This window comes from Zeugodacus cucurbitae, chromosome 3 (assembly GCF_028554725.1).
Source record: "Zeugodacus cucurbitae isolate PBARC_wt_2022May chromosome 3, idZeuCucr1.2, whole genome shotgun sequence".
NCBI lineage: Eukaryota > Metazoa > Arthropoda > Insecta > Diptera > Tephritidae > Zeugodacus > Zeugodacus cucurbitae.
The window spans coordinates 34,266,045-34,279,446 of NC_071668.1; the positions used below are offsets into that span (position 1 = coordinate 34,266,045).

General features: G+C 35.3%; 1 protein-coding gene across 2 annotated transcripts in view; it reads left to right on the plus strand.

Moving 5' to 3' along the window:
- The first annotated feature begins 363 nt into the window (after nt 1–363).
- Gmps_0 (GMP synthase [glutamine-hydrolyzing]) overlaps nt 364–13,402 on the plus strand; it is an 85,903-nt gene continuing 72,864 nt past the window's right edge. The window contains exon 1 of one of the 2 annotated variants that reach the window (XM_054227896.1): nt 364–514. The gene's annotated coding sequence lies outside the window, so the exon portion shown is untranslated. The other variant, XM_054227897.1, reaches the window with a different exon arrangement.

The window sequence follows — 13,402 nt, forward strand, 5'->3', positions numbered from 1 at the left end:
AAAATTTCAATAGTCGCTTGCTGAGTGCTACCAAGTTTTGTTTTACTCATTTTAGAACCATTTTACTATTGTGAACGGCTCAAAGAACAAATTACTGTCAAAATATTAAAAATTGTTATCCACAAATTTGAAATTGAAAAGGGCAGGCGAAGATAAATCGTTAGTATTTTTGTGTTGAATTTATTGAATAAAAAACTTGAATAAAAATTAAATTTGTTGCAGAAAACGTTAGACATAGACGGTGGTTGAAGAGTTCAGTGCGACCAAGAACCTACAATTCGATTTCAGTGCTGCCAGTTTGTATGGAAATTTGGAAAGTTTGTTTGACTGGGTTGTCTATAGCAGTTAGCCAATCGATGACAGCTAATATAATCCTAATATTTCGCTACAAATAATTTAATTATCAAGACAAGGTAAATTGCCTGCCGAATTGCCCAGTAATTGTGAACCGTATGTTTTTCATATCGATTAAAATTCAAGAATACTAAATAAGTTTCTACTTAATGTGTTGAAGGTAAGAATTTTAAGTTTTGATTGAAATTCATGGCTTTGTTATTTAGAATTTTAAATGAATTTTACTAAATGTGTGTGAAAAACCTTAAATTGCTATTAACTGGCGCATAGAAACAAACAACATTAACATGTCTTGTAAGATATGTATGATTTAAGGTTGGCATAAAAGTTTCAAAAATGTTGCTGCAAAATGTTTTATACAAAGATTAGTTAAAATTTTATATGTGGAATCGGAATATTTATAAATGCATGATTAATGTGTTTACTTAAATATATGGCGGTAACGAGTAATTACCTAGTTCCTTCTTGTATAAATTGTAGAACGGAATCAGCAAGATTCCCAATTCTTTGGGGCCACAGTCTGATATTGGGTTTGGCGGTATGAGTATGTGTTAATAAAGATAAGATATATGTATAAATATATAAATGTAAAGCAACGCAGGCTTATAGCCTTTGAGATATTTTCATTTAAAAGTTCAATTATTGTTAAACTAATACTTGCTTCACTATGTTCCATTTATCAATTAATATATTGAAATATTATAATGTTTGTAATTAGACGGCCGTTTTTAAGCAAAAAGTTTATTTTCAACAAAATGAAACTATATTTCGAATTCACACACTCATTATCATTAAACCACATTTTTCTCAAACACGTGTGTGTGATTTCACATATTTTTTTTTATATGACTATCACTTTAAGACACACGTTTCACAATTCTTTTAAGCAATTCCTGAAGTATGCTTCGGATGATTGTTTTGCTAAAATCTCCAAAATTAATGTTCTTTTCCTAAATGTAATTCTTTTCAGCAGAATTACATTTAGGAGGATCAAAACGTACTTTGTTGAATTCATATTACTCTGTTACGACGTACCCTGAATAGAAGCTCCACTCCATTATTGGGCCCTCCAATTAACCTTCCAAATCCGAAATTGCTCCGTGAATCTTTGATCCTCCCCCAACCTAATGATCTTCAGATTAAACTGGTTAGAAGTTTTTCCATCTTTTTACTTTCTTTAACCCCAGATGGTCATCCTTCGTCAAAATGACTACGAACTATTTTATTTTCACTGTAAATATGTTTTTAGAAGACTGTGAATTATTAAGTTTAAGTGAAAAGAATATAAGTTTTCCTTTTAATTTTTGATGAAAATGGATTTGAAATAAGTCGTCATATTGACGAAGGATGACGTTAATGTACAAAAAAAAGGATGACCGTCCAGGGTTAAATATTTTTTGTTTTAAACTCAAAAATATTTGAAAGTATTAAAAACCATCGTTTTGGGGGAAAACTTTAGTATACCGTCCCACGATTTCGGGGTTAAAATAGATATGGGCGGATAGAGGGGGATCTCCAGATCACGAATATATATAATTATTGCCGCCGCAAACTTATAGTTTCTGAGTTATTTGCAATTTAAGATTTAAAATTAACAATTTTCAACACGTTATTTCTCACTGTATATTGAATTGTTCACATATATTTTGCACTTTAAATATATTTACACTTCATTAATTTGTTTCTACATATTTATTTTTAACAAATTATATCAAAATTTGCTGTAAATAAACATTTAATTTTATGCAGAATTCTGTTTATTTGTAAAATAACAAAACGGTTGCAAGATGACAGAACATAAGTGTTGCCACATGCATCGATTAAAAATAATCAAAATGAATAAAATTCCCAAAATGAAGAAAACAAATACCCAATAAATAGTTATTAAGTAAACATTCTAACTACAAAAAAATACCAAGGTTTCAAAATTTATAAGTGCTTCAAAAAAATAACCATGGTCGAGCCAACACCGGGGATTATCAAAGAGGTGGAATAACAAGTTCTTCTGCGTAGAACTACTTTCTGCAGAGGCGGCCTTCGGCCGCGCTTCAAAAAAATAACCCTGGTCGAGCCAACACCGGGAGTTATCAAAGAGGTGGAATAACAAGTTCTTCCGCGTAGAACTACTTTCTGCAGAGGCGGCCTTCGGCCGCGCTTCAAAAAAATAACCCTGGTCGAGCCAATACCGGGAGTTATCAAAGAGGTGGAATAACAAGTTCTTCCGCGTAGAACTACTTTCTGCAGAGGCGGCCTTCGGCCGCGCTTCAAAAAAATAACCCTGGTCGAGCCAATACCGGGAGTTATCAAAGAGGTGGAATAACAAGTTCTTCCGCGTAGAACTACTTTCTGCAGAGGCGGCCTTCGGCCGCGCTTCAAAAAAATAACCCTGGTCGAGCCAATACCGGGAGTTATCAAAGAGGTGGAATAACAAGTTCTTCCGCGTAGAACTACTTTCTGCAGAGGCGGCCTTCGGCCGCGCTTCAAAAAAATAACCCTGGTCAAGCCAACACCGGGAGTTATCAAAGAGGTGGAATAACAAGTTCTTCCGCGTAGAACTACTTTCTGCAGAGGCGGCCTTCGGCCGCGCTTCAAAAAAATAACCCTGGTCGAACCAACACCGGATATTATCAAAATATGGGAAATAATAAAATAATTTACATTACACATTACATGCATTATGTTTATTGTATTTGGGATATAATCTTTCTTTTTCATTATTGTGATTCTTATAATTCGTTTACAAAATATGTGATATGGTAACACCTATTTTGTATCAGAATGCAACCCTTTTTTATTGTAAAAATAAACAAAATTGTGCAAAAAGTAAAATGCTTATTTACAGCATATTTTAATATAATTGGTTAAAAATAAATATTTATAAACAAATGTGTGAAGTGTAAATATATTTAAAGTGCAAAATATATGTGGAAAATTCAATATACAGTGAGAAATAACGAGTTAAAAATTATTAATTTTAAATCTTAAATTGCAAATAACTCAGAAACTATAAGTTTGCGGCGGCAATAATTATATATATTCGTGATCTGGAGATCCTCCTCTATCCGCCCATATCCATTTTAACCCCGAAATCGTGGGACGGTATACTAAAGCCGACCCCGTTTTGGAAACAATTCATTGCGTTTAGTAGCAGGGCACAATTCCGATTACTATGGCGTCGCGATCTGAGAGCACCGTTGGAAAGAGGTCGTCCTCCCGGTTAAAAAGTATACAGCGTTATAGGTACCGCAGACGCCTAGATTCGATATATTCCGCTTTAAAGATCAAAAAATCAAAATTCAAATCAAAAATCAACAAGCAATTTCACACACTTACGCTCTTTTTTCACTTCAAATATTTGAAATTACATTACTAACATTCAATAAAATTCAAATTTTCCATTTATTTAAAGTTTTTTAAACAAAAATTACTTATTTTAAAAATCACTTTTCACTCTAAGATTTATGTGTTTACAATTATGCGGAAAACGAGCGTTGCCAAATGTTAGAAACCATAGATGATAGATTTTTTAATGACTGTGTTTTATTTATTTGCATAATTGTAAAATTGTAATTGTAAACACAGAAACCTTTTCAGATATTAGTGTGCTAAGTGATTTTTAAAATAACTAATTTTGGCATAAAAGACCTTAAATAAATCTATATTTTGAATTAAATTGAATGTTAATAGTGTAATTTTCAATATGTGAAGTGAAGTGTTACAGTGTGTGAAATGCATGTGTTATTTATAGAAAAAATTGGACTTTTAAACATGAATATTTCAAAAACTATAAGACCAATAAAGAATATTTATGTATATTCCTGCTCTGGAGATCCTCCTCTTTTACCCGATACCCAATGAAGAATATTTATATATATTACTGCTTTGGAGAGCCTTCTCTTTCACCCGATACCTCATTTATCGGAGTGGCAAATAAAAGCTGCCATCGATTGGTCACTTCTCTGCTCGCTATCTTTGGGCACTGCTTACCTGTCAAAAATTTTACATGTGAAAGCAGCAACAAAGATATCTAGTTGAATTCGTGCTGGAGAGTATGCGAATACCGCATTAAAATTTCAATAGTCGCTTGCTGAGTGCTACCAAGTTTTGTTTTACTTATTACTCGACCGCCAAAGTAATCGCAATCGTGCCATATCCCGGTCTATTGTATTGAGGTGCAATTTTTCCTTTATGTCATTAATTATTCGATTTTGTTGCGAATGCTCAGTGTTTGACGGCCTAGTGCTAGCTTGTATATTTCTAATATTTTGATCGCTGGCAAGTGATTGCGATGCGAAGAGAATGACTTGCAAAACAATTTTTTACTTCCTCTCTTATGCACTGGTGCTAGAAACACGAAAGCTAATATAAAGGGTTCGGCGGATTACTACGCTTTGCATAACGGGAGCACATCGCCGGATCACTGCTGTATACTTCATATAGGGGTTTTTGGAATTTGGAAAAGCCCTTGAGGTATTCTTAAATTTTTTCCCAGGTTGGTGTAAAGTCAACATATACCTATCCTGGTTTTGCATATTGGCCAAAAGCATTTTGTGTAGCTGTGTAGGAGCATTAAGTACAGAGCTGAGAAGTGGCAAATAAAAGCTGCCATCGATTGGTCACTTCTCTGCTCGCTATCTTTAAGCGCTGCTTACCTGTCAAAAATTTTACATGTGAAAGCAGCAACAAAGATATCTAGTTGAATTCGTGCTGGAGAGTATGCGAATACCGCATTAAAATTTCAATAGTCGCTTGCTGAGTGCTACCAAGTTTTGTTTTACTCATTACTCGACCGCCAAAGTAATCGCAATCGTGCCATATCCCGGTCTATTGTATTGAGGTGCAATTTATCCTTTATGTCATTAATTATTCGTTTTTGTTCGACGGCCTAGTGCTAGCTTGTATATTTCTAATATTTTGATCGCTGGCACGTGATTGCGATGCGAAGAGAATGACTTGCAGAGCAATTTTCAGTTTGAGATTAAGATTCTCCATCACGGAGTCTTTTTGATACCCTCACCTGGGAACTATTTCCAGAAAGTTGAGATTCTAGCAATAAATATAGACTATGTTACTCAGGGTGAATGTAGATTTTCAATGGTGAAAGAATTTTTGAAATCGGCACAGTAGTTTTCGAGTTTATTCAATACACACATACATACAAATATTTCCTTTTTATAATAGTAGTATAGATATATATACAGCCCTATTCTGTGCACTTGACAAAATAAAAAAAAGTTTAAAATTTTTTCAGATTTTTATCAAGTAAGAACTTTTTTGGTATTTTGTGACAATTTTGATAAAATAAAAAGCTTCAGTACGCATAGCTTTTCCCCATGATTCAATTATAAAATGTTTGATAAGTAAACAGCTTTCTCACTCTTTTTTGACAACTCTTCTGCGTTAGCAAAACAATAATGTTTTTTTTCGAAATTTATCCAGAAAATTGTTCAAAAAGTTGTAAATAGTAGCAGATATTTATCAACGCAAGAGGTAGACAATATTGTTTCATTTTTATATGTTTTTCTCGATTTTTTTATTGACATTCGAATTTTATATTACCAAAATTCAAATAAATTGTTCGATTCAATTATATTTTTAATATAAAAACTATCATAACTGTTTCATTTATATACATATACGGTTATGTATATCGAGAAGATAACTAGACTCTCTCTATTGCGAATAAAGCGATTAAAGAAAAACCAAAACAGGCGATTGGCAAAAAGGCGCAGTTACAAGGATTGCAGATTAGATACCGATATTTCGTCTCAAAAGAGTTCAAAACAGAAAGTAACAACTAAAGATATGAGAAGATTATTTTAGCTGTCCCGGTTGGAAGAACAAAGGAGTTAAAAGAAGTCCAGTTATCTTCAAATTTTTTTACGTAACTACTGTTTAAACCTAATTTTAAATAAAAAGTGTTCATTGTACTTCGCTATTTTTTCTGTTTTACTAGTTTCTCGCATAAGGAAATCAGGAATATTTTTCGGACTCTAGTTGTTCCATTGTCTTTTGCAATTCTCCTAATAAAAGGTTATGTAATCAACCGCCCATATATTGTTTTACTGATCTAAATGTTCCTGTGAAGAGGGAAGCGAGACGCATTTGCAGAAAAAGAAAGAAAGAGGCAGAAATGCGTGAGTATGAAGAGCTTGACAAGCTGGCCGACAGGGGTAATGCTCGAAAATTTTACGAAAAGATCCGGCGACTAACTGAAGGTTTCAAGACCGGAGCACACTCCTGTAGGACCCCCAGCGGTGATCTAGTGGTTGATGACCAGAGTATACTGGGTTTGTGGAGGGAACACTTCTCCAGCCTGCTGAATGGCAGTGAAAGTACAACACCAGGAGATGGCGAACCCGATTCCCCAATCGACGACGATGGAACAGATGTTCCATTGCCCGACCGTGAAGAAATTAGAATAGCAATTACCCGCTTGAAGAACAACAAGGCGGCGGGGGCCGATGGATTACCGGCCGAGCTATTCAAATACGGCGGCGAAGAGCTGATAAGGTGCATGCATCAGCTTCTTTGCGAAATATGGTCGGAAGAAAGCATGCCCGACGATTGGAATCTCAGTGTACTCTGCCCAATCCACAAAAAGGGAGACCCCACAATCTGCGCCAACTATCGTGGGATAAGCCTCCTTAACATCGCTTATAAGCTTCTATCGAGAGTACTGTGTGAAAGACTAAAGCCCACCGTCAACAAACTGATTGGACCTTATCAGTGTGGCTTTAGACCTGGAAAATCAACAACTGACCAGATATTCACCATGCGCCAAATCTTGGAGAAGACCCGTGAAAAAAGGATCGACACACACCATCTATTTGTCGACTTTAAAGCTGCTTTCGACAGCACGAAAAGGAGCTGCCTTTATGCCGCGATGTCTGAATTTGGTATCCCCGCAAAACTAATACGGCTGTGTAAGTTGACGTTGAGCAACACCAAAAGCTCCGTCAGGATCGGGAAGGACCTCTCCGAGCCGTTCGATACCAAACGAGGTTTCAGACAAGGTGACTCGCTATCGTGCGACTTCTTTAACTTGATGCTGGAGAAAATTATAAGAGCTGCAGAGCTAAATAGAGAAGGTACAATCTTCTACAAGAGTGTACAGCTCCTGGCGTACGCCGATGATATTGATATCATCGGAAGCAACAACCGCGCCGTTTGTTCTGCTTTTTCCTGCATGGATAAGGAGGCGAAGCGAATGGGTCAGGAGGTGAATGAGGACAAGACGAAATATCTCCTGTCATCAAACAAACAGTCGGCGCATTCGCGTCTAGGCTCCCACGTCACTGTTGACAGTCATAACTTCGAGGTCGTAGATAATTTCGTATACCTGGGTACCAGCATCAACAACACGAACAATGTCAGCCTCGAAATCCAGCGCAGAATAGCTCTTGCCAACAGGTGCTACTTTGGACTGAGTAGGCAATTGAACAGTAAAGTCCTCTCTCGACGAACCAAAATCAAACTCTACAAGTCGCTTATCATTCCCGTCCTGCTTTACGGTGCAGAAGCTTGGACGATGTCAACATCCGATGAGACGGCACTAGGAGTTTTCGAGAGAAAGGTTTTGCGGAAGATTTACGGTCCCTTAAACATTGGCAACGGCGAATACCGCAGAAGATGGAATGATGAGCTGTATGTGTTGTTCGACAACATAGACATAGTCCAGCGAATAAAAAGACAGCGGCTACGCTGGCTGGGTCATGTTGTTCGAATGGATGAAAGTGCCCCAGCTCTGAAAGTTTTCGATGCAGTACCCGCTGGTGGAAGCCGAGGAAGAGGGAGACCTCCACTCCGGTGGAAGGACCAGGTGGAGATGGACCTGTCTTCACTTGGTATTACCAATTGGCGCCAAACCGCCAAAAGGAGAGATGCGTGGCGCACTGTTGTGGACTCGGCTATAACCGCGTAAGCGAATTCTACGCCAGTTAAGAAGAAGAAATGTTCCTTCTCCTTGAAGCGGAACCGTAATATTTAGTGACATGTACATGCATGTATGTGAGAACAGGTGATTTTCAGGTGTCTAAGGATTTATTTCATAGGTTTCATATACATTCCCGAAATTAACACTGTCAAGTCTAGTAGAAATATACATACTAACTATTATAACATCTGAATAATACATTTTGAGATTTTTCTTAGAATCTTCAGAGCAGTCGCACAATGAATCTAGAGTACTTTTGTGTTTTTATACTCTCGCAACCTGTTGCACAGAGTATAATAGTTTTGTTCACCTAACGGTTGTTTGTGTCACCAAGAAATATAAGAGTTAGATATGGGGTTATATATACATAAATGATCAGGATGACGAGTGGATTTGAAATCCGGATGTCTGTCCGTCCGTCTGTCCGTGCAAGCGATAACTTGAGTAAAAATTAAGATATCTTAATGAAACTTGGAATATATGTTCCTTGGCACCCTGAGAAGGTTGCTTTCGAAAATGGGCAAAATCGGTCCACTGCCACGCCCACAAAATGGCGGAAACCGAAAACCTATACAGTGTCATAACTAAGCCATAAATAAAGTTATGAAAATGAAATTTGGAACATATGATCCCATTAGGGAGGGGCACATTTGGATGTAATTTTTATGGAAAAGTGGGCGTGACCCCACCCCCAAATAGGTTATTTGTATATAACTCGCAAACCAATAAAGCTATATAAACCAAACTTTCTGCAGTCGTTTATTTTAGCCATTTCCTTATACAGTCCAAAAATGAAAGAAATCGGATAATAACCACGCCCACCTCCCATACAAAGGTTAGGTTGAAAATTACTAAAAGTGCGTTAACTCACTAACGAAAAACATCAGAAACACCAAATTTTACATAAGAAATGGCAGAAGGAAGCTGCACTGAAATTTTTTTACAAAATGGGCGTGGCGTCGCCCACTTATGGGTCAAAAACCATACCTCAGGAACTACTAGACAGATTTCAATGAAATTCGGTATATAATATTTTCTTGACACCCTGATGACACGTGTGAAAAATGGACGAAATTGGTTCACAACCACGACAACTTCCCATATAACTCACTTTTGAATTTCATCTTATTCCTTCACTTATAATATATAGATTAGGAACCAATGAAGATAGCGAAATAAAACTTTACACAAACACTGTATATGATCTGTTGCATCACTTGTGAAAAAATTGTCAAAATCGAACAATGACTTTTCAAGGCCCCTGATATCGAACATGAAGAACTCAGTGCCTAAGGGTAATTTTTCCCCGAAAATATACTTAGGTAAATCCCTCAGATATCTTAATGTAATTCATTCCCTCTGATTTTTTTTCTTATAACAGTTTCTCTCTGTACCTGAAATGGTAAAAATCGGGTCATAACTTCCCCCAGATCCCATATACCTAATTATAAGTAATATTAAATTAAGAGAACGGATAGTCTTCGATACATTGAAAACGAGTGAAATCGGTTTAGGAATTACCTCAGTCCCCATATACTATTTATGATGATTTTCGTTATTCTATTGAACTTTATACCCAATATATAAGTCGAATTGTGTTATCTTTATAAAATTACATCAATAAATTGCGAGAGTATAAAATGTTCGGTTACACCCGAACTTAGCCCTTCCTTACTTGTTAAAATTGTTTTATTTTCCACAGAAGGAAATTGAGTCTATATCTTTAACTCTGTCTCTTTTTGTAACTCACTCTTTGAAAGATCAAGTAATCAATCAACGTTATTTATCCAATGATAGAATCTTTCTAGAGCTTCACTTCAAACGAAACCATAATGTGTGGGTCAAATTCTGCCAGACTAATTGGTATAGTAGGTGTCTGATCAATTATTATATAATTTTAATGCTAATTTCCGAAAATAAAATTAAATGTTTGTTTCATGTGAAAAATGTTAAATATTCTATTCTTTATGACTAATAGATATTAACTCTCTGCACTGGACGTCACTCACCTACATAAAAATTCAAACTATTATTCGAAGAAAACAGGACATATTTTCATGTCAATTATTAATTTTGGTTCGAGAATAGTAGTATATTTTATACTACTTGGAATATATTTTTAACTACGTTCCCAAAAAAAGCGAATTAATTTTTCCCTTTTTTCTTTCCTTCGGAAATACAACCTTTTGTATCGCATTGTCAAAACTATGCTGTCACTACTTACCAAACCTTTTATAATTGAATCATGGCTTTTCCCACACGTGTGGGAAACGAAATAATGTAAACAGAAACATGGATATGGATATTTTCATTGCGCATGTACCATGGTGAGCACGTGATTGATCTAAGCATTTTTGATTGGAACCTTTGTATTATATCAATATTAGTTGCACAGGTCGTACCCCACAGTTGAATGCCATACATCCAAATCGGCTTTAAAACCGCATTGTATAAAAGCACTTTGTTGTCTAAGCTAAGTTTAGAGTTTTTATTTAAAAGCCAATTTAAATTTGCAGCTCTTATCTTCATGCACGTTATTTTACTAGATATATGTTTTCTCCACGTCTATATAGATGACAGGGTTATACCTAACCAAACAGGGAGTGCCGCGCGTAAATAAAGTTGATTGATAATCAAATGGTAGAGCCTATATATTCACTATTCCATCCCAGATCCTCCATAGTCTTTTGCTCCCCCGCAAAGCCGTAGAATACTTCATAATATAATGCATATACATATGTCCTTTATAATATATTTAAAACTGTTTGGAATGCAATTTTGATTTAGTTGGTTGTTATGTTTAGCTTCAGAAAAGTTCCTTGGGGACTACGAAATCTAAACTTTGTTCTTTGTTGGCAAAAATTTGCTAAGCTGTAATCGCATGCAATATATAGAAAACAATTTCGTCAATGTTACCCTCATTATCCTCATTTTTTATACAAAAAACGGAAAAATAAACTTCTTAATATATTATAAAAACGGCTCAATAACGCGAGCCATCCACATGTTCATATTTTTCCTCTTTGTATAAAACTAACGACAAAAGTAAAATATCTCCACTGCAACAAATTCACTTTCACAACTATAGGGCTGATAGTATATATAGATTTTAAGTTTGAATTTGCAGCTGCTTTTAATTTGCCCTTGAACGAAATATTGTGTTTTTGAATTATTTTTTTTCTAACCAATTCCATGTGAGCTCTATGAGAATTATAAATTATATAATTTATAAAGTTATACATATTTTCCATTGGCAAATTCTTTCAAATATTCTAAAGAAATTCAAAGAAAATTTCTTATAAATGTTTCAAAATTGGGCAAATGTGACCATCCTACCTCTAGCTCTCTTATACCGTATATGTATATCGGTTAATATGTGAGACAACTTATAAAAATTAAGTGAACGTCGCAAATATTACCTCATACAATTTTTAGTGGCCTTTAATCTAATTATAAGATTCGGATTATCAGATACTGCCGTCTGCTTCATTGGATTCTTCACTTTGTCTTTTGTCCATTGGGTGCAAAACTCTTTTCGAGTTTTGGACTATTGGATTTTTATAGGGAATACATTTATAAACTGTTTGAGATTTCTTGATGAGATATGTTCTGGTTCTTGTAATTTTTATCTTATCTTTATCTACACCCTTATTGCGAATATTTAAATAAAAAGATACTAAGGTGACGGTAGATTAGCCAAGTGCGATATTATTCTTGTACACTTAATTGATCCTTGAGTACAGAAACTTGATATGGGTGTTTTTATCCATTTCCATTGCTTTAAGTATAGTATTTAATATGAAAGTTTTTGAATTCGCCTATCTTGAAAACGCATTGTTTAATACCTAATTTCTGCTTTTGTTTATATTTCTTATAAACTGTTATTTTTTGAATTTCGGTAAATGTTAAATAAAGGGTTGATACGGTGCTGTTACTAAGCAACGGAAATTCTTTCATAATTTCCTCGTTCGTTGTACCGTTTCATTAAGAATTGGTTGTGAAATGGGTATTGTATAGTAAATATTTATATGTGCAAAATCAGTCTAGCTGATCTTTCTCACTGATAGTGTCGCAGCAACATCTTTTTTCGTTAAAATTTGTTTGCAAAATTATTGTAGGTGTATTAACTTAATGAATTATTAAAAATTTGATTACATTTATTTAACTTTAAGCCTAAAATGAGGTACTAGTTTATCAGCCGAGGAACAAGGAATAATCATAGGTGTGCTTGAAAGCGGTTCCAAAATGCGCCTAGACCAAAGCGACATCGAAACTGTATATCAAAATGTCGTAAAACCCCCACTAATAATGGTACAGTGCGACGCAGGGAACGAAAAACATTATTGCAAATAACAAGAAATACAATTTTTCCAATTATACATAAAAATCAGTTTCTCAAATACTCCTTTATGGTACCTAAAGTAACGCTAAAGAAATGCACAATAAAGCACATTTGAGGTTTGCAAATAAATGCCAATTCTGGACCGATGAGTGGTAGAATATAGTCTTTAGTGACGAAAAAAAATTTAATATGGACATATCAGCGGGATAACGCTCCAATCCACACAACCGACATCTTTAACGACCGAAAAATTCCCGTATTACAATGTGCAGAATTGAGTTCGAACCTAAATCCTATTGAGGATCTCTGGGGGATCCTCTCTGCTCCTGTTTTCCAAAACCAAGAAAGCAGTTTGAGACAGTACGTCACATTAAATTAGTCATAAAGCAAGAATTGGCCAATATTTACATAACGTTTATTTATTAAAAAGTGTTTATTTTGGGCTAATTAACATAAAATTGGCCTCAAATCTTGGCGCCTCAGTGACTAAAATCGTGCCCTACTGACTAAAGAATGAAACGGAAGGAGTGGATCACCGACAAACTGACGTATCCGAAAGTGAAAAGAGATTTCCAAAACATAATCGATGAAAGAATATCAATGGCTGAAAGCACAAAAAATGTAGATCATGAATGGACAATTTTGGAAAACACTACTACAACGGCTGCGTAAAATACAGTCGGTAGAGTAGTAAAAATCAAAAACACCGAATGGTACGACAAAGACTTTCGAAACGCAATAACAGATTATAACCAAACAAGAAGAAAATG